This window comes from Culex pipiens, chromosome 2 (assembly GCF_016801865.2).
Source record: "Culex pipiens pallens isolate TS chromosome 2, TS_CPP_V2, whole genome shotgun sequence".
Lineage (NCBI taxonomy): Eukaryota > Metazoa > Arthropoda > Insecta > Diptera > Culicidae > Culex > Culex pipiens.
The window spans coordinates 108226768-108250896 of NC_068938.1; the positions used below are offsets into that span (position 1 = coordinate 108226768).

General features: G+C 34.8%; 1 protein-coding gene across 1 annotated transcript in view; it reads left to right on the forward strand.

The window, feature by feature from the left end:
• Positions 1-23728, forward strand: part of LOC128092807 (probable G-protein coupled receptor CG31760) — a 315033-nt gene extending 291305 nt beyond the window's left edge. Inside the window, exons 11-12 of the mRNA XM_052707526.1 lie at positions 21865-22041; positions 22909-23728. The gene's annotated coding sequence lies outside the window, so the exon portion shown is untranslated. The remainder of the gene's footprint in view (positions 1-21864; positions 22042-22908) is intronic.
• Positions 23729-24129: the final 401 nt, after the last annotated feature.

The window sequence follows — 24129 nt, forward strand, 5'->3', positions numbered from 1 at the left end:
CCCGGCAAAACCGATGTCGACACCAGAATCCCTGTGTATGTTTGATCCTGGCAACCTCCCGGGGGAATGTCGGGAAAGTAGTAACAGAGTGGTGGCGGGGTTACAACAGAGGAAAACAACTAGGAAAGGTGAGTTGCATAACCTTAATTTGAGCTCATTAGGCAATACTTTTCAATCTTCCACACATTTGAACAGTCTGTGGCATGAATCGACGCAGAATTTATATCACATTTAAGCTTACTTAAATTTATAAATATCCCTTAAATGCTTATCACTGAAGATAAGGTTGTCAAATCCACAACATTCTTCATTCATTTTTAAACATTTATTATTTTTTGTTTTTATTTGAATTTCAAAGTGCTTGCTCAATTGATAATTTATTCAGAAAAATTGTCAACATTTTGCTTTATATGGCATACTATCCATTAGTGGACTTTATTCCAACAGTGGATTGTTTGGATGCAACATCACAATAACTTAAGCGAATTCAACTGCAAATTAATTATTTACTTTACACGTTTGCCAGCATTCGGGATAATAATGATTCATATTTAATTCCCCTATTCAAAACATTTTGTTTTTAGCTTTTGACAGTTGAATGCTACCATCTTCATTAGCATGTTCATAAGAAAAAATCGTGTCATCGTGTCGTTTTTGGTTTGAAAAACTTTTTGTATCCATTTTACTGCATTTTTTGCCATTCTCAAATACAACTTTTGCAAAGATATAAAATATTTGTTTCACCTTTAAAGTTAAGTGTCCGTGTGTTTGATCAACCTAAAATACCAAAAAATGTTGAAAAATATAACTTTTCAATACAAGTGCTGAAAAGTTGAACAGCTCATATTCGTGAAACAAATTTTTGTAGGAATCTTAAAATCAGGGCTGTGGAGTCGGAGTCGGAGTCGGAGCCGGAGTCGGTGGAGTCGGGTCTTTTTGGGGACCTGGAGTCGGAGTCGGAGTCGGAGTCGTCAAAACTCGAACAGCTGGAGTCGGAGTCGGAGCCGGAGTCGGCTAAATTTTATGAGCTGGAGTCGGAGTCGGAGTTGGAGCCGAAGATTTCTGATAACCGGGAGTCGGAGTCGGAGCCGGAGTTATCTTAGATTCAAGAAAAAATATGTTTTTTTATTGTTCAGTATTTCCTATATAACAGCTTAATTTACAAAACAACTTATACTTTGAATTTTTATTGTGATTGAAAAGCTCTAATGGGGTTATTATACTATAATCACTAAATTATAATCTCTAACCCAAAAGTATGTAGTATCATAATTCAACAAATAATAAAAAAAAATATTGGTCATGTAGTCAGACTACAATTATGTACCCTTTCAATTCAAATTTGACCAAATTTCATCCAGTTATTTCTGAAAAAAGTACACACAAAGTCATCTTTTACCCCGATAGCGAATGTCTTAGAGGTTTTAAGTTAAATAATTTTTTAGGAAAAAAATACGAGGTACATAGATAAAGATAATAAATAGTAATCACTATTTTTGCAGATCGAAAAAGAGCCACTGACAGTTTAACTTTTGTAACAAATAATCAACGATTATAACAATCTCTTACTTGGAACTCAACATGCGCATTTTGGTTATAACTGAGTACAAGAAAATCAAAGTGTTGCATTTAAAATAATTGAAACTAACAAAAAATATCAAAAGAAGTTGTAACTAATTTTGAAATAATCATTGAATGTTGATGTTGATGTTGATTTTAGGTAAACTATTTTGATATCGTTGCAAATTATCGTTGAACAAATCTCAAATTTTCCCATACTGTATATCTCACGCCAATATGACGGAAAATGATAATCATTGCAAATCAACGTACCTTAAAAGAAATGAAATATTTGTGACCTTGAAAATATTTTACTTGTGGATATTTGTTTTTTATTATATTTTAAGTTTTTTCATATATTTTGATGGAGACGAAAGATCATCGATAAAGCTTCGTTTTAGATGAAGATTCACGAAGTATCGTGCACCTCCTTTTTAAAGAATATAAAATTTTAAAATTAAAATAAATTAAAAATTCCAGATTAAAATATTTTCCATGTCACAGATATCATCTTAAGCGTCCTTTCCACGAAGAAATTGTTTAGATACTTTGATTTGCAATAATAATCTTCTTCAGCCATGGCGTGATGTCTATGTAGGTACGCCTTAAAAAAAAAACAAAAAAAAAATGTTTCGTTTAAAATTGACATTTAAAAAACAAGGTGCCTGTCACTGCGCTTCTTACAAATGTCAGCCTGTAAGTGAGCAAATTGAATTTTAATGTTCAATAGATCATTAAGACCAGGTTTCTTTTAGTTATACATTCAAAAATATCAATTTAATATTTAAATTTATTAGCTTTGAAAAAAATATTTTCAAATTTGAGGTTAAGCAAATAAATCCAAATTTACTTACAAAACTGTTCTTCTCAAAATGCCTCTAAAACTGAAGATATTTTTTGATTTCTGTTTCCATAACGTATAAAACTTGTAACCTAGAAACTCTTTTTCCGTTTATTTGCTTTACTTTACTTTTACTTTACTTATTTTTCTTGACAAAAACATGACGCTTAGAGAGTATTTAAATAATCCTATTTATCAATGTTTAAAAAATAATTAACCAATAATAGTTAACTAACTTTTGAAACATTTAAAATATGATGAGTCGGAGTCGGAGCCAAACATTTGTTGAAAGCTGGAGTCGGAGTCGGAGTCGGAGTCTGCTAGAGTTGGTAGGCCGGAGTTGGAGTCGGAGTCGGAGCCAACCATTTGTTCAAAGCCGGAGCCGGAGTCGGAGTCGGAGTCAGCTAATCTGAGAAAGCCGGAGTCGGAGTCGGAGTCGGAGTCGTTTGAAATATGATCCGACTCCGCAGCCCTGCTTAAAATTACGCACAACTTTTCAAAAGGGATGCTCAGTGATTTTAAATGTCAAACGTGAATTTATCCAGCTCTCTTAAATAAATTCCTGAATTGCAATGTTGGATTCGAGTTCGTGAAAGATGTTTTCCGAGTGTTTTAACCTTCCCTTGGTATTGAAAAAAAACACATAAGGTATTGGGATCCTTTTCGACCCCAAACTTAAAAAAATCGTCAAAAATCCAGTATTTTACCGATTCCGGTTCTTTTGGTCACAAATGAATGCTTGGAATGTCCCCTTTCCGAAACCGACCTGGAAACCCGGATTTGGTCACTGTGGCCACTGGGAATCGGCTACAACTGAAAAAAGACCTTTTTGAGACCTCTACTTTGACGACCTGTATCTCCGGCAATTTTCAACCAATCAGGATACTCCGGGCATTTGACAGGTATTTACCTGTACTCTGACCACAAATATTAATATCAGGGCCAGGTGGCCTACCGGTTCCGGAAACCCAGAACATCTGAAAAGTTCATGTTTTATTGTTTTTCACGTATATGTGATACCAATACTCTCATGATAGTTGAAATTGATCCATAAAGCTTACTAAAAACACAATACACGATTGCCAGAACCACTCTGGAGTGTTAGTGGCCACTTCCGGGTAACCTGGAACCGGTTCCCGGGTACCCGATGAACGGCCAACTTGATTTTTTTTGTTAAAAACCCATCATGTTGCATACCAAACTTCATGGAATTGAAAGATTTGTCAATTCACGGTCATAACGTTGTTCGCTGACCCATTCTGGCCAATCTGGAACCGGTTACCGGTGGCCCCTTGGGGACACTTCAGGAATATGAGATAAACCCTATCATCCGACTCATCAAACAAATTTTTTAAAGTTTGGTGTTGAAAAGGACCCCAATACCTTTAAAGTAACTTTTGTTATGGACGCTCCCCTAGGGGTCGTCCGAGATTTATTTGTATTGTGAAATGTGTATTTATATAATAAATTTAATGTCAGAAAATTTCAAGGCTCTACCATATATTTAGCAAAAGTTATGGCAATTTTAATTTTCAAAAAAGCCGAAAAGGACCCCAATACCGTAAGAAGGTTAAAATGCATTTTATACCAGTTCAGTTGTTTTGCAATCATTCGTTTTCAAAATGTCAAATTCAAAATATTTTCTTACGATTATTTTTTCCTGTTCATCGGTATTTCACAAAAAAAAACTAAATGTTTTTAAACAAGTCCAAACATGGCTCAGCTCACGGATATTCAATGGACCGTGAAAAATTTAAATTATCCTGAAAATCTTATTTTAAAATGACAGTAATTATTTTATACTTTATTTTTAATAACTCATCAATCATTTTTAAACTTTCTTCATCAATTTTAAACATAAAATCTAAATCTTTTAAATATTTTTGTTCACCTTTTTTGGTTCGAAAGATTGTGTTTAACATTATCTACTGAATAGAACTTGAGCGAAGGTTTAGAGTGAAATATGTAACACTGACTTATAATAAACTTTTCGGACTAGTTTGATTTTGTTCAATTATAATAAAAAAGTAACTAATAAAAATATTTTTTTGGCAAGCACATGCTCATTTATTAATTTATTTTCTCTCCTACATATTCTATTTATAAAGCCAAAAAGATTTTCTCTGATTCGCTTTTACTTTATCTATTTTCATTGATTTCCTATTCATAACAAGATGGATCAGTCTTGTATCCAGGTTTTTATACGAAAATGGCAAAATCACGCGGTGATACCAACATTACGAAAAAAGTGTACCATGGCATGACAGCTACATTTTTTAAATGTTGGTGCTACTGCGCGATTTTAACATTTCGGACGTTCACCATTTTGAACGCCATCTTCGCTTAAAAACCTGGATAGTTGATATGCTTAATATAACTTGACTTATGTTTCGCGATTAAGGTGATACTTCCATATAAATTTCCACCTTTTTCGCGAGCATACTATTTAGGTGCACTGTTTGCTTTGTTTTTACAATGCTAGAAAAAAAATCCTTCCAGTAGGACAAAGCAGTGCACGGAAACGGGAACATCCAGCCCGTTGTCACCATGTCTTGTTAGGTGCAATCCCCACCACAGCCGGTGTTGGCAGATTGTGCCAACAAGACGACGAGGGTCATCTCTCCAGGATGGGCTCTGTTCTTTTTTTAAATGTCCTCCCTATAACCTGGTTCAGTGAACACTCCAACAACAAGTATTCTGTGCGCTCTGGTGTAATAACAGTAATCGTCATCACCATCGCCGTCGTCGTTGATGGTCACAGGTCCTGCTCTGGCGACCAGAAGCACCGGGAAACAGGTCCTGGTTACACATGTTTAAGGGTGACAGGCAGCGATGGCAATGAAGCGATTTTTCCTTTCGGAGTCGACCATTATTCTTCATTATTGCGAAGGACGAGAGCTCTTTCTTTTTTTTTTGGGTAAGGCCACCCTCAAGTACTTTTTCTTTCGAGGGAGGGCCACGGAACGACATTCGCGGAACTCGTAAGAACCCCTCGTCAGTCAGATGTTGCGAAGCCAAACCGCACAAAAGTGACGTTAAATTTTATGGGTCGTTTTTTAAGGTCCCACATTTCTTCCACTTGTGCCAGAATTGACAAAGTACACGTAGTTTGGCGCATTTCATTGCGATCATCGTTACTTTACGAGGAAAAGTGGTTGAAAGAGTAACGTTGATGATGATTCATGGTGAAAAATGTATGAAGCTGTACATTGATAGAGGTAGTTTGCTGGTAAACTACTTCTTTCGTGCATTTGTGATAATAAAATCCAACTCTTTACATATTTAAATATTCAGTAAATTTATCAAAAAAAATAGTATAAAAGTGGCATTTCGCAGTCAATCGTTCTTTATATCAAAATTCATATTGCTTATTTTGAGACAAAATCACGTTTCTCCAGAACACGTCGCTGTGAGTGACAGGAGTTTATAGCCGCCTAACTACCGCGGTGTAAAAATCAGCAAGTTGTACAAAAGTTCTGTGTTGATTTGGCTGCCAACTTGGTTTGTTTGAAGTATTTTCCGAAAAATCAGCTGAAAACTCATGGCACCCTTTAACAACAGCCATTAATTTGCTGTGCGATTGTCATGCGGCTGTCATATGACCATTTTTCTGCTGTCATATCAGTTTGTAACTTTTCAAAACATGTTTTTTTATAAAATCGGGATAACTCGTGATGGTTACAAGCAAACCTCTCATGTGAGAGAGTTTCGCGATTAGCGTGTGTTACACGATTTTCACTTCACCAACATCAAAACAGATATAAAGTCAAAATAGGGACATTTGCCCTACCAAAATATAACAAAGAAGGAATTAATCAATTAGGTGAAGCTAAGTTTTCCTCAAAAAATGTCATATTTTACAAAAAATTTGAAGTCGATAATAGCGTGAAAAGCTATCAAACGAAATATAAAACGAATCGTTATGTTCAAACATCGCTTTCTACAGATATTGTCTGGACATTTGCTGGAATTCGTTCTCGGCGACGACACCACGGAATCCTCAAGCAGCAATCAATCAAAGTAAATCATCAAATTCCAATCAGCGCATGGCTTGTGAAAATGGAATTCAAGCCAATCCCATCCAAGAATGGGAAAAGGATGAGGTGTTAACGTTTTATCTAGAGGGAGCATGGAATGATTTATGCAGTGCTATAACAATATGTAGTATCAACGGAGTCTTCACAAAACATAGTTATTCAATTTTATGCAATTTTACAGTATGCATCAATATTTAATTGAGATCAAACTTACGTCAAATTTGTGTGTATCCCATTTATCAGAAACAAAAATTAAAAATTGTAAACAGTGTTCACGATTGGAGTTTGCATTTCTATATTTAAACAATAAATATGAACATGTTTTAACTTGGTACTATATACTCCATAAAAAAAAACCCACAGAATCAATTTTCCTTTACCCGCAGGACATTTTGCGGCAAAAAAGGTTTTTTTGCGTAAATCTCGCCACCGAACGAAAGTCCTTCGCAGCTCGTTCATTGAATTCGTAATGTCGGATATCTGCTGTTGGTCGGTCGAAGAGTGAATAAAAATCGTGACAGTTTTCTATAATTCATCGCAAACGGGCAAATCGAACAGAGTGAGAGAATCCCCACTCGATTGGAGCGCGTGTTGAATCAAGGCAAAACAAATCTCCTTGTAATAATAACTTATTCAGGATAATATTTTCGAAGGAAATAGTTAAACCGAAACAGCATTAATAATACACGGCACGTGTTTGGCTTGTTTTTCTTTGTCGTTTCACAATCGGAAAAAGGAAGCAGCACATCTGCATACAGGTCATGCAAGCCAAGTTTCCTCGAATGCTGGAAATGTCAGTTTGCTGCTCGCAAATTGGATGTTTTCCTGTATAATAACTGCATTCATTGTGTGCAGAGGAGTGCTATTCCGGGAATTTGTTTTGATACCGTTTGATTGTACGTGGGGGACACGTGGCTCATTCCGAATATCTATTCGGATATTGATTCTGTTGAAACTGATTCCAATTATAAACTTTTAACACAACAGCAAGCGCTTGATGAAATTAATAATTGAGAAAAAGGTTTTGATTTTAAGTTGATGAGCTTCGATAGTTTAGTTTATATATTTTATAACAAAATCCACGAATATAAATTGGGAATGAATTTGTAGGTATTTCTAAAGATATTTCAGAAAAAAAGTTACTCTTAAATATAAATTATGATTTTTTTTATTTGACTTTTCACACTAAGCACACTAGACAACTCTCATATTTTGATATGTTTTGGATGACAAAAAATACCATCCTTTGAACGATTTTTGATAAACGTTCAAATAATCAAAACACTTCTTTATTAGGCCGTTGCAAATAGTTTTCAAAGTTTGATTCTCCCACAAAATCGGTACAAAAAGTCGAGCACAATTCTTTCAAAAAATTCAAAATTTTTATTGAAATAGAAGTCTTACCAACTGAAAACCAGTTGAAATGCATTTTACAGCGTTTAAAATTAAATTTAGCATGCCTGGGATCGATCAAAATATTTACAAGTTTCGTGGAATTCAAATGTACAGCATCGCAAAAAGTTTTTTTTTTGCTTCTGGGTAATTCTCCGCCAACTCACACAGCAGTTGCCCCGACCCCGCTTCGATTTGCGTGAAACTTTGTGCTAAGGGGTAACCTTTGTCCCTGATCACGAATCCGAGGTCCGTTTTTTGATACCTCGTGACGGAGGGGCGGTACGACCCCTTCAATTTTTTGACATGTGTTTTTTCATTTTAAAATTTCGTGTTTTTTCTAACTATTTTAAGAGTGTAAAAATGTTCTACAAAGTTGTAGAACAGTCAATTACAAAAAATTTGATATACAAACATAAGGGGTTTGGTTACAAATATCACGAGTTATCGCGATTTTACGAAAAAAAAGTTTTGAAAAAGTTACTTTTTGCGTTTCTCTTTGTTTCGTCGTCCGTGTCTGTCGCGGGTGACCATGAACGGCCATGATCGATGACGACCAACTTTTTCAAAACTTTTGCCTTCCTCACTGAGGTAAGGCTATAATCCTGCTCTAAAATTGAACTTTTTATTTAAAGCTCGAAAACCCACCTTGATGTATACATACCGACTCAGAATCGAAAACTGAACAAATGTCTGTGTGTATGTGTGTGTGTGTGTATGTGTGTGTATGTGTGTGTGTATGTGACCAATAATGTCACGCAGTTTTCTCGGCACTGGCTGAACCGATTTTGACCAAACCAGTCGCATTCGACTTGGTTTAGGGTCCCATACGGTGCTATTGAATTGTTTGAAGTTTTGATAAGTAGTTCAAAAGTTATGTATAATAATGTGTTTTCGCATATTTTCGGAAGTTGAATAAATGGCAGTAAACTGAACCAAACATCATCATGTTATACATCGTTAATTAATTAATTGAAAGACCTTTCAACGAGTCCAAAACATTGATAATCTGGCAACCCTATCTCGAGTTATAACCACTTAAGTGATAATTATGTACTTTTTTGTAGCCGGATCTCACTTAAATGTATGTAAACAATGTCCGGATCCATCATCCGACCAATCATTGGTTAGGTAATTGAAAGGCCTTTCCAATGAGTCTAAAACATTGAAGATCTGGCAACCCTGTCTCGAGTTCTAACCACTTAAGTGATATTTATGTACTTTTTTGAAGCCGGATCTCACTTAAATGTATGTAAACAATGTCCGGTTCCATCATCCGTCCGATCAATAGTAAGATAATCAAAATACCTTTCCAATGAATCTAAAACATTGAAGATCTGGCAACCCTGTCTCGAGTTCTGACCACTTAAGTGATATTTATGTACTTTTTTTGTAGCCGGATCTCACTTAAATGCTTGTAAACAACGTCCGGATCCATCATCCGATCCATCGTTGGTAAGGTAATCGAAAGATCTTTCCAACGAGTCTAAAACATTGAAGATCTGGCAACCCTGTCTCAAGCTATTACCACTTAAGATGCCACTTATAAGCCATTGAGTGATATGTGTGTTTTTTGTAATCCGGAACTTAACGAAATCAGACGAAATTTGTGTCCAAACCCATCATATCACATATCACCCATTTTTGGAAAAGAGTGAGGAAGGCACCAACCACATAGGTGGATTAAGTTAGTTTTTTTCGTAAAATCGCGATAACTCGTGATGTTAATAACCAAACCCCTTATGTTTGTATATCATTTTTTTTTTGTAATTGACTGCTCTACAACTTTGTAGAACATTGCAACACTCTAAAAAATAACCCTGCAAAGTTTGAAAAAACACGAAATTTTAAAATGAAAAATTTTGTTCTAAATGAAAAAAATGACCCTTCTGGGTCAATGGAGATTCGAAAATAACATTAAATTTCCCATAAAATGACATGTTCCAAAATATTTTACAGTCAGGTAACGGAGAATGAGAGAATTTTTAAAACGTTTTAAGTGTTTTTTTTTTTTCGATGAAAAATACGTTTTCCGGAATTCTGAGTACGCCATCAAATCGGGCGTCTAATTTTACATAAAAGTCCCTTTGACACCAAATTTCTATCTCATCACCGTTTCAGGCTGCAAATTATTGAAAAACACCTAATTTTTCGCATGTTCAAAAATGGAAGGGGTCGTGCCGCCCCTCCGTCACGAGGCATCAAAAAACGGACCTCGGATTCGTGATCAGGGACAAATGTTTCCCCTTAGGACAAAGTTTCACGCAAATCGAAGAGGGGTCGGGGCAACTTTTCCCGATATCGTGTGAGTTGGTGGAGAATTACCCAGATACAATCTCGAACATTTGATCATTTTTCATTCATGAACAAACTGTGTCTACACCCAAGTAACAATTTAAGTTTTAAAACGATCTAGAAGAGATTATTAAGAGTCGTTGACCAAAAATGGTTATAAAACATTTTAGTCCTACATGCTGTATTAAACACGAGTTAAAGCTGAGTTAAGTGCAAAGTGGACTATTTTAGGAGGTTATGAAGATCAATTTTCAAGGATGTATTAAAACGATATAATCTAGCAGATAAGTTTTAGCAATGTCTTCAAAGACTCTTGCTGAATTAAATAAATCTTGTGTAAATGATAAATGCAGGGCTGCGGAGTCGGGTCATATTTCAAACGACTCCGACTCCGACTCCGACTCCGGCTTTCTCAGATTAGCCGACTCCGACTCCGACTCCGGCTCCTACTTTCAACAAATAGTGGCTCCGACTCCGACTCCGACTCCGGCCTACCAACTCTTTCCGACTCCGACTCCGGCTCCGACTCCAGCTTTCAACAAATGGTTGGCTCCGACTCCGACTCCGACTCCACATATTTTTAAATGTTTCAAAAGTTAGTTAACTATTAGTTTATTTAGTTAATTATTTTTAATACATTGATAAATAGGATTATTTAAATACTCTCTAAGCGTCATGTTTTCTCAAGAAAAATAAGTTAAGTAAAAGTAAAGTAAAGTAAAGTAAATAAACGGGAAAAAAAGTTTCTAGGTTACAAATTTTATACGTTATGGAAACAGAAATCAAAAAATATCTTCTGTTTTAGAGGCATTTTGAGAAGAACAGTTTTGTAAGTAAATTTGGATTTATTTGCTTAACCTCAATTTTGAAAATATTTTTTCAAAGCTAATAAATTTAAATATTAAATTGTTATTTTTGAATGCATAACTGAAAGAAACCTGGCCTTAATGATCTATTGAACGATAAAATTCAATTTGCTAACTTTCAGGCTGACATTTGTAAGAAACACAGTGACAGGCACCTTGTTTTTTAAATGACAATTTTAAACGAAACATTTTTTTTTTGTTTTTTTTAAGACGTACATGGACATCACGCCATGGCTGAAGGAGATTATTATTGCAAATCAACACCCAAAGGAAAAATATATCTCAAAATCTGCAACAGTGGATTTGCTGCAGAAAATGTCACATTTTATAACATTTTTTGCAGCAAGCCCGTAGATCATTTTTGCCCGTGTGTAAACATTTCAGCGATCTTCAGTTCTCACCAACACATATAAGGCTGGCCCGTCCCCGAGCAACACTCCAAAGAGAAGAATATGTTGGTGCTCTTTCACTCACATTTCATCAAGCGTCCATGGCGCGGTGGTAGCGTGTCGGATCAACAACCAAGAAGTTGGTGGTTCAATCCTCGTTATGATAAGGTTTTTTTTTTGTGAAATACAACAAAGAAGCCGTCGGTAATGTCGATAATTGTCGGTAACGGGCAAAAATGTCATACCCCTATATCGCAAAAAATGCATGAGGACAGTTTTCATGCTGATTCTGATATACTTTCATGCCGCCATGCATCACAATCATGCGACCGCCGTTTGGGTGAATGTATCTAAACAATTTCTTCGTGGAAAGGACACTTAAGATGTCCTTTTCAAATATCTGTGACATGGAAAATATTTTACCCTGGAAATTTTAAATTTATTTTAATTTTTAAAATTTTATATACTTTAAAAAGGAGGTTCACGATACTTCGTGAAACCTAAAACGAAGCATTATGAATGATCTTGCCTCTCCATCAAAATATATGAAAAAACATAAAATATAACAAAAAACAAATATGCACAAGTTAAATATTTTCTAGGTCACAAATATTTAATTTTTTTTAAAACACATTGATTTGCAATGATTATCACCTTCCGTCATATTGGCGCGGGACATACAGTATGAGAAAATTCGTATCAGTTAATAATATATTTATTTTATTTTTTTATAATATTTGAAAAATAGATTAAAATCCTATATTTTGTTCTATACATTTTTTTATTAGTTTATTTTTGTACTGAATTTTTGAGATTTGTTCAACGATAATTGCAACAATATTAAAATAGTTTACCTAAAATCAACATCAACAATCAATGATTATTTCAAAATTTGTTGCAACTTCTTTTGATATTTTTTGATAGTTTCAATTATTTTAAATGCAACACTTTGATTTTCTTGTACTCACACCCAAACGGCGGTCGCATGATTGTGATGCATGGCGGCATGAAAGTATATCAGAATCTGCATGTAAACTGTCCTCATGCATTTTTTCGATAGATGGGTATGACATTTTTGCCCGTTACCGACAATTATCGACATTACCGACGGCTTTTTGGTTGTATTTCACGAAAAAAAAACCTTATCAGAACGAGTATTGAGCATCCAACTTTTTGGTTATTAATCCGACACGCTACCACCGCGCCATGAACGCTAGATGAAAATTGAGTGGAAGAGCACCAACATATGCTTCTCTTTGGAGTGTTGCTCGGGGATGGGCCAGCATTATATGTGTTGGTGAGAACTGCAGATCGCTGAAATGTTTACACGCGGGCAAAAATGATCTACGGGCTTGCTGCAAAAAATGTTATAAAATGTGACATTTTCTGCAGCAAATCCACTGTTGCAGATTTTGAGATATATTTTTCCTTTGGGTGTGATTATAGTGTAATAACACAATTAGAGCTTTTCAATCACAATAAAAAGCTTCAAAAACATAATGGCATCTGATAAATCAATTAAAAATATAAGATATTTTTTTAAATTAAGCTGTTCTATAGGAAATACTGAACAATAAAAAACATAATTTTTTGTTGAATTTAAGATAACTCCGGCTCCGACTCCGACTCCGAGTTATCAGAAATCTTCGGCTCCGACTCCGACTCCGACTCCAGCTCTTAAAATTTAGCCGACTCCGGCTCCGACTCCGACTCCAGCTGTTCGAGTTTTGACGACTCCGACTCCGACTCCGACTCCAGGTCCCCAAAAAGACCCGACTCCACCGACTCCGGCTCCGACTCCGACTCCGACTCCACAGCCCTGCAATTAGATATGTCAGACTACATAACCAATATTTTTTATTATTTTTTAAATTATGATACTACATACTTGGGTAAGAGGTTATCATTTAGTGATTATAGTGTAATAACACAATTAGAGCTTTTCAATCACAATAAAAAGTTTCAAAAACATAATGTCATCTGATAAATCATTAAAAAATATTAGATGTTTTGTAAATTAAGCTGTTCTATAATAAAATAAAATAAACATATTTTTTGTTAAATTTAAGATAACTCCGGCTCCGACTCCGACTCCGGGTTATCAGAAATCTTCGACTCCGACTCCGACTCCGACTCCAGCTCTTAAAATTTAGCCGACTCCGGCTCCGACTCCGACTCCAGCTGTTCGAGTTTTGACGACTCCGACTCCGACTCCGACTCCAGGTCTCCAAAAAGACCCGACTCCACCGACTCCGGCTCCGACTCCGACTCCGACTCCACAGCCCTGGTAGCAATACATGCAACAAAATATTCATGGTTTTAATTAAGCCATTTCTAAAACTGAAGAGTTTTAATCTTATCTTCAGGAAGCCGTAGTGAATTTAAAACATTCTTGAACAAATCAACTTATTCTTGGACAAGAAAATGCCGTTTTGGAAGTTGAAATAGTTAATTTGAACGCTAGTCAAGTTAATAATTAAAAAAAACACATTTGCTGCCTCGTTAGTTTTCATCCAATGATGGATTACGAATCAGCATAGACATTGCACAACACTAATTTTCTTCAATCCTCAGAAAAAATCACAAACTAGGGACGGCATGGTTCGACTGCTCCTTGAATAATTTTAACCGCAAACAAATCACTTTTCGCTTTAAATGGTTTTCACAGAGATAGCAACAATAATGGTAACGGAATTTTTATTTCATAATCTGTAAATTCACACAAAATGTCTCCTGCAACTGCGCTGCTGCTGCTGCTCCATGATTGAAATGTTGCTTTTGACAGCTAAAGTCCTACGGTTTTGGAACATGCAACTACTAGCACAATTGGTTTTAAGATGGTTTTATTTGAGTCACTAAAAGAATGCTTGAAAATCTTATTTAAACTAATAAATAAAACTGTTTCGACAGTCTTGAAAACCTACTAGAAAAGTTTTCAAGATATCTTGAAAGAAAAGCGAGGATAGAACTTGATAGGATAATTCAAAGTTGTTATGAAACTTGGTAACATTTTCCAAAGCTTTAATAAAACTTGTGAAGAGTATTAGGCAAATCGTTTGTTACTTGGGCAGTCATCCCTCATATTCGGAACAGATTACGGATCGGCCAATGTTCAACAAATCATATAAAATCGATAATTGAACATAATGATTTGCTTTTACCTTCATGTGAAAGCTTTTCTTGCGATCTTTCGATTGTTGTATAGACCGGCTGTACATTTTTACATTTTATATCAAGTTTTCAAAGAAAAACATTGACCCTTGAAATCCACAAATTCGGAACACTTTTTTCTTACGATGTAAACAAACTTTTTTTTCTCTCCAGGAGTACATATTTTTTACAAAATAATAACTTTGCACTCTGAAAACAATAAAACTCATGCTTAGTAATGTTTTATGAATGGTCTGCAGCGCCGTACCTAGGGGTTGGCGCAGTTGGCGACCGCCAAGGGCGCCAGCCCTTGGGGGGCGCCGAAAACGATGATTGTACAAATTTGTCATGTTATTATAAAATCCTACAAAGGTATTCAGAACAAAAGGGGCGCCAAATTTTAAAGTAGGACTACAAAATGACTCGATAATCTTGGTCGGAATATTTATTACAAATATTACTTATGAGCAATTCTCTACCAAAACCGGAAATGGATTTTATTTGTATTTTTTGATTTGGCTCAAACTTTGTGGGGGCCTTCCCTATGACCAAAGAAGCCATTTTGCATCATTAGTTTGTCCATATAAATTTCCATACAAATTTGGCAGCTGTTCATACAAAAATGGTACGTAAATATTCGAAAATCTGTAACTTTTGAAGGAATTTTTTGATCAATTTGGTGTCTTCGGCAAAGTTGTAGGTATTGTTAAGGACTATTTAGAAAAAAATAGGTACACGGAAAAAAAATTTCCCGTTTTTTTTATTAACTTTTTTTTCACAAAAACTCAAATTCCCAAAATACGTATTTTTTGAATTTTGGAGATTTTTTGATATGTTTTAGGGGACAAAAATCCGCAACTTTTGAGCTATAGAGAAACATGGTCAAAAAATCTGGCGCCGAGTTATGATTTTTTGAAAAACTGGTGATTTTTGGAAAAAATCGAAATTTCATACATAAAATTTTTTTGACCTCATTTTTTTATGCAAAATTGAATTTGCAATCGAAAAGTACTCTACAGATTTTTTGATAAAGGGCTCCGTTTTCAAGATATAGCCACCGAAAGTTTGATTTCAGCGAAATATTTGCAGTTTTTCGATTTTTAAAAATAGTGACAATGAGTGACCATTTCTAAAAATTTTTTTTTAAAAGTTCAGAAAATTTGCTATAAAATTGTCTAAGAGACATTGAAGATTGGACCTCTGGTTGCTGAGATACAGCGGCTTAAAGAAAAAGAAACACGAAAATTGAAGTTTTCTAAGTCTCACCCAAACAGCCCACCATTTTCTAATGACGATATCTCAGCAATTAATGGTCCGATTTTCAATGTTAATACATGAACCATTCGTGAAATTTTCCGATCTTTTCGAAAAAAATATTTTGAATATTTTTAAATCAAGACTAACATTTTTAATGGGCATAATATTCAAAGTTTGGCCCTTTTAAAATGTTAGTCTTGATTTAATTTTTTTCAAAATATTTTTTTCGAAAAGATCGGAAAATTTCACGAATGTTTTATGTATTAACATTGAAAATCGGACCATTAATTGCTGAGATATCGTCATTAGAAAATGGTGGGCTGTTTGGGTGAGACTTAGAAAACTTCAATTTTCGTGTTTCTTTTTCTTTAAGCCGCTGTATCTCAGCAACCAGAGGTCCAATCTTCAATGTCTCTTAGACAATTTTATAGCAAATTTTCTGAACTTTTCAAAAAAAAATATTTTTAGAAATGGTCACTCATGGTCACTATTTTTAAAAATTGAAAAACTGCAAATATTTCGCTGAAATCAAACTTTCGGTGGCTATATCTTGAAAACGGAGCCCTTTATCAAAAAAACTGTAAAGTACTTTTCGATTGCAAATTCAATTTTGCATTAAAAAATGAGGTCAAAAAAAATTATGTGTGAAATTTAGATTTTTTCCAAAAATCACCAGTTTTTCAAAAAATCATAACTCGGCGCCAGATTTTTTGACCATGTTTCTCTATAGCTCAAAAGTTGCGGATTTTTGTCCCCTATAACATATCAAAAAATCTCGAAAATCAAAAAATACGTATTTTGGGAATTTGAGTTTTTGTGAAAAAAAAGTTAATAAAAAAATCGGGAATTTTTTTTTCCATGTACCTATTTTTTTCTAAATAGTCCTTAACAATACCTACAACTTTGCCGAAGACACCAAATTGATCAAAAATTCCTTCAAAAGTTACAGATTTTCGAATATTTACGTACCATTTTTGTATGAACAGCTGCCAAATTTGTATGGAAATTTATATGGACAAACTAATGATGCAAAATGGCTTTTTTGGTCATAGGGAAGGCCCCCACAAAGTTTGAGCCAAATCAAAAAATACAAAAAATAAAAATGGTCGAAATCGGCCGGTTTTGTAGAGAATTGCTCTTATAACACTTGGGGCGCCAAAATCAACTATTTCAATAATTGTACCAGAATTAAATTTAAAATTAAATTCTCTCAATTCATTTATCAAAGGGGGCGCTCAAGTGGCAAAAATTTCAGGGTTTTATAACAATTCTTTGAAATAGCTAGAGATTTTATATTTCAACTACAGTATATAAAATTCAATTTAAATTTCACCATTTTTTCCAGCATCAGGAACCATCAAGCTTTTTTATGTTTTGAAGTATTTTTTTTTATATAATCAGCTATTTAATTGAAATTTACACATTTCTATTGAAAATCTGAAATAAAAAGAATAAGATATTTCAAGTTTAAAGAAAATGGCATTTGAGATATTTTTATCGTTTTAAATGCAATCTTGTGCGTTGAGATTGGCCTACGTTTTCGAAATACTGAAGTGTTTAAATTGAATATTTCTATCACAAAAAATGCTTTGACTTTTGTTAAATTTCTAGCAAAATATTTTTTTTTTTCAACATAAAAATGTTTGTTTTTTAAGAGCACATAAATTGCTTTAAATATATTATATTCTGCTGCTTGTATTCAATTGCTTTTAGCAAGAGTGAAAAAGTAAAATTTGGGTGTCTTCGACAAAGTTGCATAGATTGGCATGCCCACCAACTTTTTAGTCGTAAAAGTAAAATATTATACAATTTCTTGTATAATTTTGATTTGCAGAAACACCATTATCGCGGACCCATTAGAATTTAAACCAAAGCAAAATTCCAACTCCAAAAACAGCAATATTTTTTGGGAAAACATAAAGTTCCACTTAATTTCGCTTCTAGGGTCAATAATTTTAAGAATTTTAGTAACATTTTCCTTGAAAATTTTTGTTTTGTTATGTTTTAATGGAATGGATAAAGTTGCTTATCTTCCACATACATTTTTTTTTATTTCATGGATTCCATGTGTTGGGCTATCCAGTGTAATTTCGCCTAAATTTTCACATTTACACAAACGGTTCTAAAAGCTTTGTGTGTAGAGGGTGACTATTCTCGAGATTTTCAATTTCCCGGAAATCGAGAGTTGAATTTGGAAATTTCCCGGGAATTCCCGGGACCTGGTAGTGTTTATAACTATGCCAATAGTGCCAGTAATATATAAAGAAAAGTTATAAATGTGTTTCTTTTCAATGAATTCAGTTACGATTTATTCATGCTTATTTAATGAAACGTTAATTAGTAGCCTCATTATTTTTGGGAACTATGATCTATTTCTTGATTTTTTTCTGAATCTGCAATACAACTTGTTGTATGAACTTGTTATTAGATTTTTGTGAAATAACAAAATAGCTAATATATAATTTCCCAGTATCGGGATTTTGACAATATAATAAATAGCGACTCAAAACAACAATTTTAATATTTTTTTTTCTTTTTTAAAACTGTAAATATGCATTGAAGAAATAGTGATCCGGAAAACCCGAATGTTCACATTTGGCGGACTTTACAAAGATTTCCAGAGTTTTTTTCTAAGATATAATTTAATATTGAGGTTTAAGCGAAACACAAAATACTCCATGACATCAAAAAAGGAAATTACCTTGATACAGCGAAATTAAAATAATAAGAATAAAAAAAATTGATTATAAGAATTGCTTTGCTTGATAAAGGATATGAAAATTATACTCTTAGAAATAATAAACAAAAATATAAAAAAATAGACTTTCTTCGTGTGGCTAACTGCTAAGTATGCTTTAAGGTTAATTTTGGGGTCCACATTATTTTAAGTTTTCCCAATTAAAGTTGTTTGAATTTTTAATAAGTTAAAATTTACACTTTCTGAATTAGAAGATAAGAGAAGCATTGGTTCATTCGAACTTGAACATCTTACATTGAACACCCAATGTTAGCATTAGCATTAGCATTAGCATTAGCATTTGGAGGACGCCCCACCACCGGAAGGCTCCACAACGCTTATCCCACTGTTTGGTCTGGTTGTGTTAGACCCTCATCCGGAACAATAATCCAACACGGGAGATACCATGTCTTCATCTTTTGATGAGTGTGTAATACAGCCCAGGGCATAAGGGGGTCCACGCCGGGTCCAAGCTATCCTCGGGGAAATGAAGGAATGTTAGTAAACACCTATCTAAAGTGCGCAGGGACCCCTACGTCACCTTAGTGGTATAGATGTTTGTAGGGAGGTTTTGGACTCAATGTTAGTAGGAGAGGTAGAACCCTAGGATATACCCCGAAAGGTATTGCGGGCGAGTCAAGTAGATTTAGTTTTTTGATTATTTAACTTATACAGATGATTGTACAGTATAAAAGATGCATGATTTATATTTATTTGATTTAAAGCCACGGCAGATACAACGCGACGAAGCCGTGCATGAAAAAATTGTCTGTAGTATTACTTTACCCGCCATTTCCTCAAGTAAAAACAATGCTGATTAAACACAGTTTTAACATGTTTGCTGTTAAACTCAAGCTATCGACTGTAAGAGTAAAGCGATGTTTATATATTTTTCTATAAATTATCATGTGTTTAAGCGGAATTCGAGGTTAAAAGTAATTTAACGCATAATTAAAATCTTGAATTTAAACTCTTACAGCGATGCAGAGTGAACATCAATTATTTATTTATTCATTTGTTTTATTTGAATGTAAGAATTAGAAGTTAATATTAACGACCGATTCAAAAAGCATACTTAGTTAATGTTTAAACTTTTATGTGTAATGTGATTAATCGGCATATTCAATATTATTGAAATAAATACTATAATAATGGAAAGTCCTCACCAAGTTTATCATCTCAGGCATCCGTTGGACTTGTTTTGTCCACAGCAACGACTTGAACCACCTATGTTTGTCTCACTTAGTCTCTTTCGAAAAATGGCAGCACTGATCACTTTGACCAAACACGCATCCATCTTGACAGCAGCGGCATTTTCCTTCTCTTTCATCTCATCTACATCTGTCATCGGTGTCGTCACCAATACCAGTGCAGTTAGAGGGCGGCAGCCGTAACGGTAATCCCATTCTCGATAAAAACTTTCTTCACCAATTTCACCACCACTTCAGAAAAAAAGCGATTCAAAAGAAATTTTAAGAAACTAAGCTTAGCTAACAACACTGCCACCTCTTCAAGTTTACACCACTTTCCTTCAAAGCACACAACGCGAAAGGCCATCTCTTTCACACTCATGTTGTTGCTCCGCTCATTCATTTGCTTCAGCTCAGCTGGCTCAGCGGCCCGCGATGACGATGACGAATCGCTAGCGTCATCAACTCTTCCCAAGCCAGCATGAGAGGCTCGGTGCGATGACATCCGATGATAGCCGACTGCACTCACGAATTTCTTTTCCTCTCCGTTCGCTAACACACTAACACGCGGCCATCCTTCTCTTTTCCTCCAGTGGCCAACAAGACAACATCACACCAATACACTACTGCCTGGCCTTGTATTCGTGTGATTTTTTCACCAAGCTAAAGATTTTTTTCTCCGGCGCAACCGACGCAATGCGAACAATGGCCGACACCAATCACACAACTCAAATAAAATGATAATTTTCTAATAAAACCGAGAAAATTTCCAAATTTTAAATGCAACACACATCACACAACACTTTCTGGACAATCCTGAACACTTTTTAGGTAAATCGCACGACTAAAACAACCGATATTCGAGTCTATAAAAATACTCGCTTCAGAGCGAACCGCACCGCACGACGTCTCGTCCTCATTCACTTACATTGAACTCCCAATGTTCTGAACAATTTCGAATTTTCATTTTTTTTTTTTTTTTTTATATAATTTTGCTTCGACCAAATTTCCCGGGAATCGAGAGGTCCAAAAATGGTCGATTTCCCGGGAATTCCCGCTCGTCACCCTCTATTTGAGTGTAATGGTTTTTATACAAAATTTTAAGAAACTTTAGATGTCGAAAAATAAACACAAAAAATTTCAATGTGTTAAAAAGGTAAAAACTAATTGCCTTTGTTTGAAGCTATGAATTTTCAAAAAACAAATTTTAGGAATTTTATATCAATCAAAAATCACAGTCACAGAGAAGAGAAATATTGTTTTCAAAAATAAATTGAAAAAAAAATAGTTTCAAAAGGAATCCATCCAAAAACAAGTTTGAAAAGGAGTCCATTTCCTAATCAGTTAAACTATTTTTTCAGGAATGCAGGAAAATGCTGATACAATGAAATTTAAGCTAGGTCAGATCAAATTCTGTTTAAAACGATAAAACAACACTCTGCTATTTTCAGTCAACATTAATCCTAAAGCACCTTTTCGTTACAAATGGTTTAAAAATAATAAAACATTAATTTGAATATTCTTCAAAGAATTAAATTGTGGTTGGATTTTTTAGCTGTTATATTTATTCAATCAATTACCATTATATTATTAAAACTCTTTGAAGCAATCGCTGAAAATTTAAGTAAACATATCAAAATGATGAAAAATTTGGAGGGGCGCCAAATTGATGCTTCGCCAAGGGCGCCGTGGACCCTAGGTACGGCTCTGATGGTCTGATAACTTTTTTGTAAAAATATCAGTTAAATTCAGATGTTCCACAATTGTGGGAGACACAATAACATCCCACAATCATGAAACAGGCAATTTGGAGGCAGTGTTTTGGTGCTCTGGATAAAATAGTCTTGAAATGCAGTTTTTGCTTAAAAAGTATTACTTTTACTAATGAAATAGCACGATAATGTCCAAATAAAGGCCCTAAAAATAGCAGGGTTGACAGAAAACTTGCATTTTGCATTCTATTGACAAATTACCACAAAAGTGTTCCGAATATGTGGGATGACTGTATGTGAACTTTTCAAAATTCTTCTCCTTTTTTAATATTCGTTCTGTTATTGAGCAAAGTGCAAAGTAAAAAGTTTACAATTCCAATAAAAACTTTCCAGTAACCATATTTTTCACGTTTTTCCCATTTCCGTTTCCCTTCACAGACAGTACCCCGCAGGATCGCCGGACCCCTGGGCGGAAGTGAGCTGAAAATTGATTTATTAACTTCATCCTGAAACGCAACTACCGCCGACGCTCAAATTGGACAAGAGAGGAAGCAGCAAGCAAAAAAATGACAACTAGCGGCTGTGTCCCTGCGTGTGGCCACGAGACGGTTCCCGGTGAGTACGAGGACAACGTCGACGATGGGGCATCAATCATGGCAATTAAAACGCACAAATTTCCCCCGGGGTACGATAGACGGTTGGAGTGGTGGTGTAACGCTAGTTGATGAGTTTGTCGACTTTTTTTGTGCAGCTTGTCGTTGGAAAGTGCAAATATGGCAAATATGGTTTTCAGTTTGCAGCAGGACGCACTGAATGGACGTGATCGGAACTTGAAGAGGAAATTATGGTTGTGAACTTTGGGGATGGACATTGTTGACATCATAGTGATAGAACAAGGCGTAATTGTAAATTTGCAAAATGACACATGTTACACAGTAAAAAATTGTGTGAATTTGGAAGGTGTTATTTTGGAAGGTTGAATATGACCTCTTTTATGATGTAATTTAACCTCAATTTAGGCTGAAAAAGCGACATTACATAAAATTACACATTTTTTCTGACATAAAATATGTACCTTTTCCCAGATGTAAATATTACCATGAATTTTTTTTCTGTGTAGCCAAATAACTCACTTTGGTGTGGAAATATGTTTTTTGTGTGGTTCAAACAGTTGGAAAACATGGAAAATTATCGGTCATAAACTGCCTTATTTTCAGTTATCACAGCTAATTAAGTTATTTTTCCTTTTGTTATTATAGCGATACAAATAGGTAGTCATCAATTACAACAAACCCACACGAAAAAATCGCACCAATCATAATTATCACTTACAGACTTTCCATTACATCGTTCCGAAGAGTTCGAATTTCCTGCCGAGGTTGAAATTATTGTGCAAAATGTATGTTCGATGCGCCAAAAAGGCACAAAAAGCATCCTTTTAATTGAATCAAAAATTAAATTACGCTCTCTCTCTCGTTTCAGCGATAATGATTGCGCGTGAAGGTCGTCGTCATCGGCGCAAATATCCATCAGCTTTCAGAGACATCAATGGCGTCGACACCCCCACGTTGTGCTAATTATTATCGAAAAGTTATTACATGATACCAATGCTTTTCACCCTCCTCCTCATCGCAACACTTTGCTTGAGTTGATTTATTTTCGCCTGAGTTGTGAGGAAATAACTTTAATTAGGCAAACTTTTCCATTTTCGCAGTTCGTACAAGTTTTGTGACGCAGTCCACCTCGGGTAGCTTGACAGGTTGGGAAGAAAAATATGGTGACAATAATGCAAGAAGAAAATAATCACAAATTTCAGGAGAAAACATCTGAAGTAGTCTTTCAAGTAGTAGGGGCATTATTGCTACAAACAAGTGAGAATCGAAGATTTCAAACGAAATGCATTTCAATCAACGGATTGTTGGAAAGTTGGTGAAGATTGACCGAGTCTGTCTTAGAATAATTTAGATGAATTCTTTTTTCAGATGGAAATATTTTACGAAAAAAGGTAGCCAAATAATCTTAAATTAGTGAGACAACCTTTAACCCTCAAAACAATAAGCCTATTGTCAATTTGGAAACAATCTTTAAGTACAACTTATTTAACGACAAATCAAACTGATCATCCTCATCTCCCTCGAACGATGACTGTGTGTAGAGCAGACGAACTGGTGTAGCAGTAGTTAATGAGAACTAATAATTAGAAGAAAAAAAGCGAAACAATATGCACAAACAATGTTCGATGTCACTATTAGAATCAACTCGAAAGGTGTAAAAAATATGGTTACTGTAAAATGCTGCGATGTTTAGAAAGAATGAAACAAAACAAAAAATGATGTCCCTTTCCCTAACAGAAATGAAAGACTTTAAACAGAGAATAATCAAAACGAACTCGAAGCAAAGAATCAGTCATTTTTTAAGAAAACAAAACCAAATATCCAACAGACGCCGTGTGTATAGTTGTTAAATGCTGAAATGTTAAACTAAAGAAGAAAAAACATAAAATCCTACAGTGGAATCCCCTAAAAAAGAATCATTTTAGAACGATGTTTAGTTAATAAGAAGTGAAAGTGCAACTAGTCGAAAGAATCGTGACACATTTCAAATTAAACAACTCTTAACAGACAGCAAAACAAAACATAACAAATCGATGTGTGATAATCGTTCTCGTTTTTTCCTAAGCAAATATATGTTTACCATCCATCA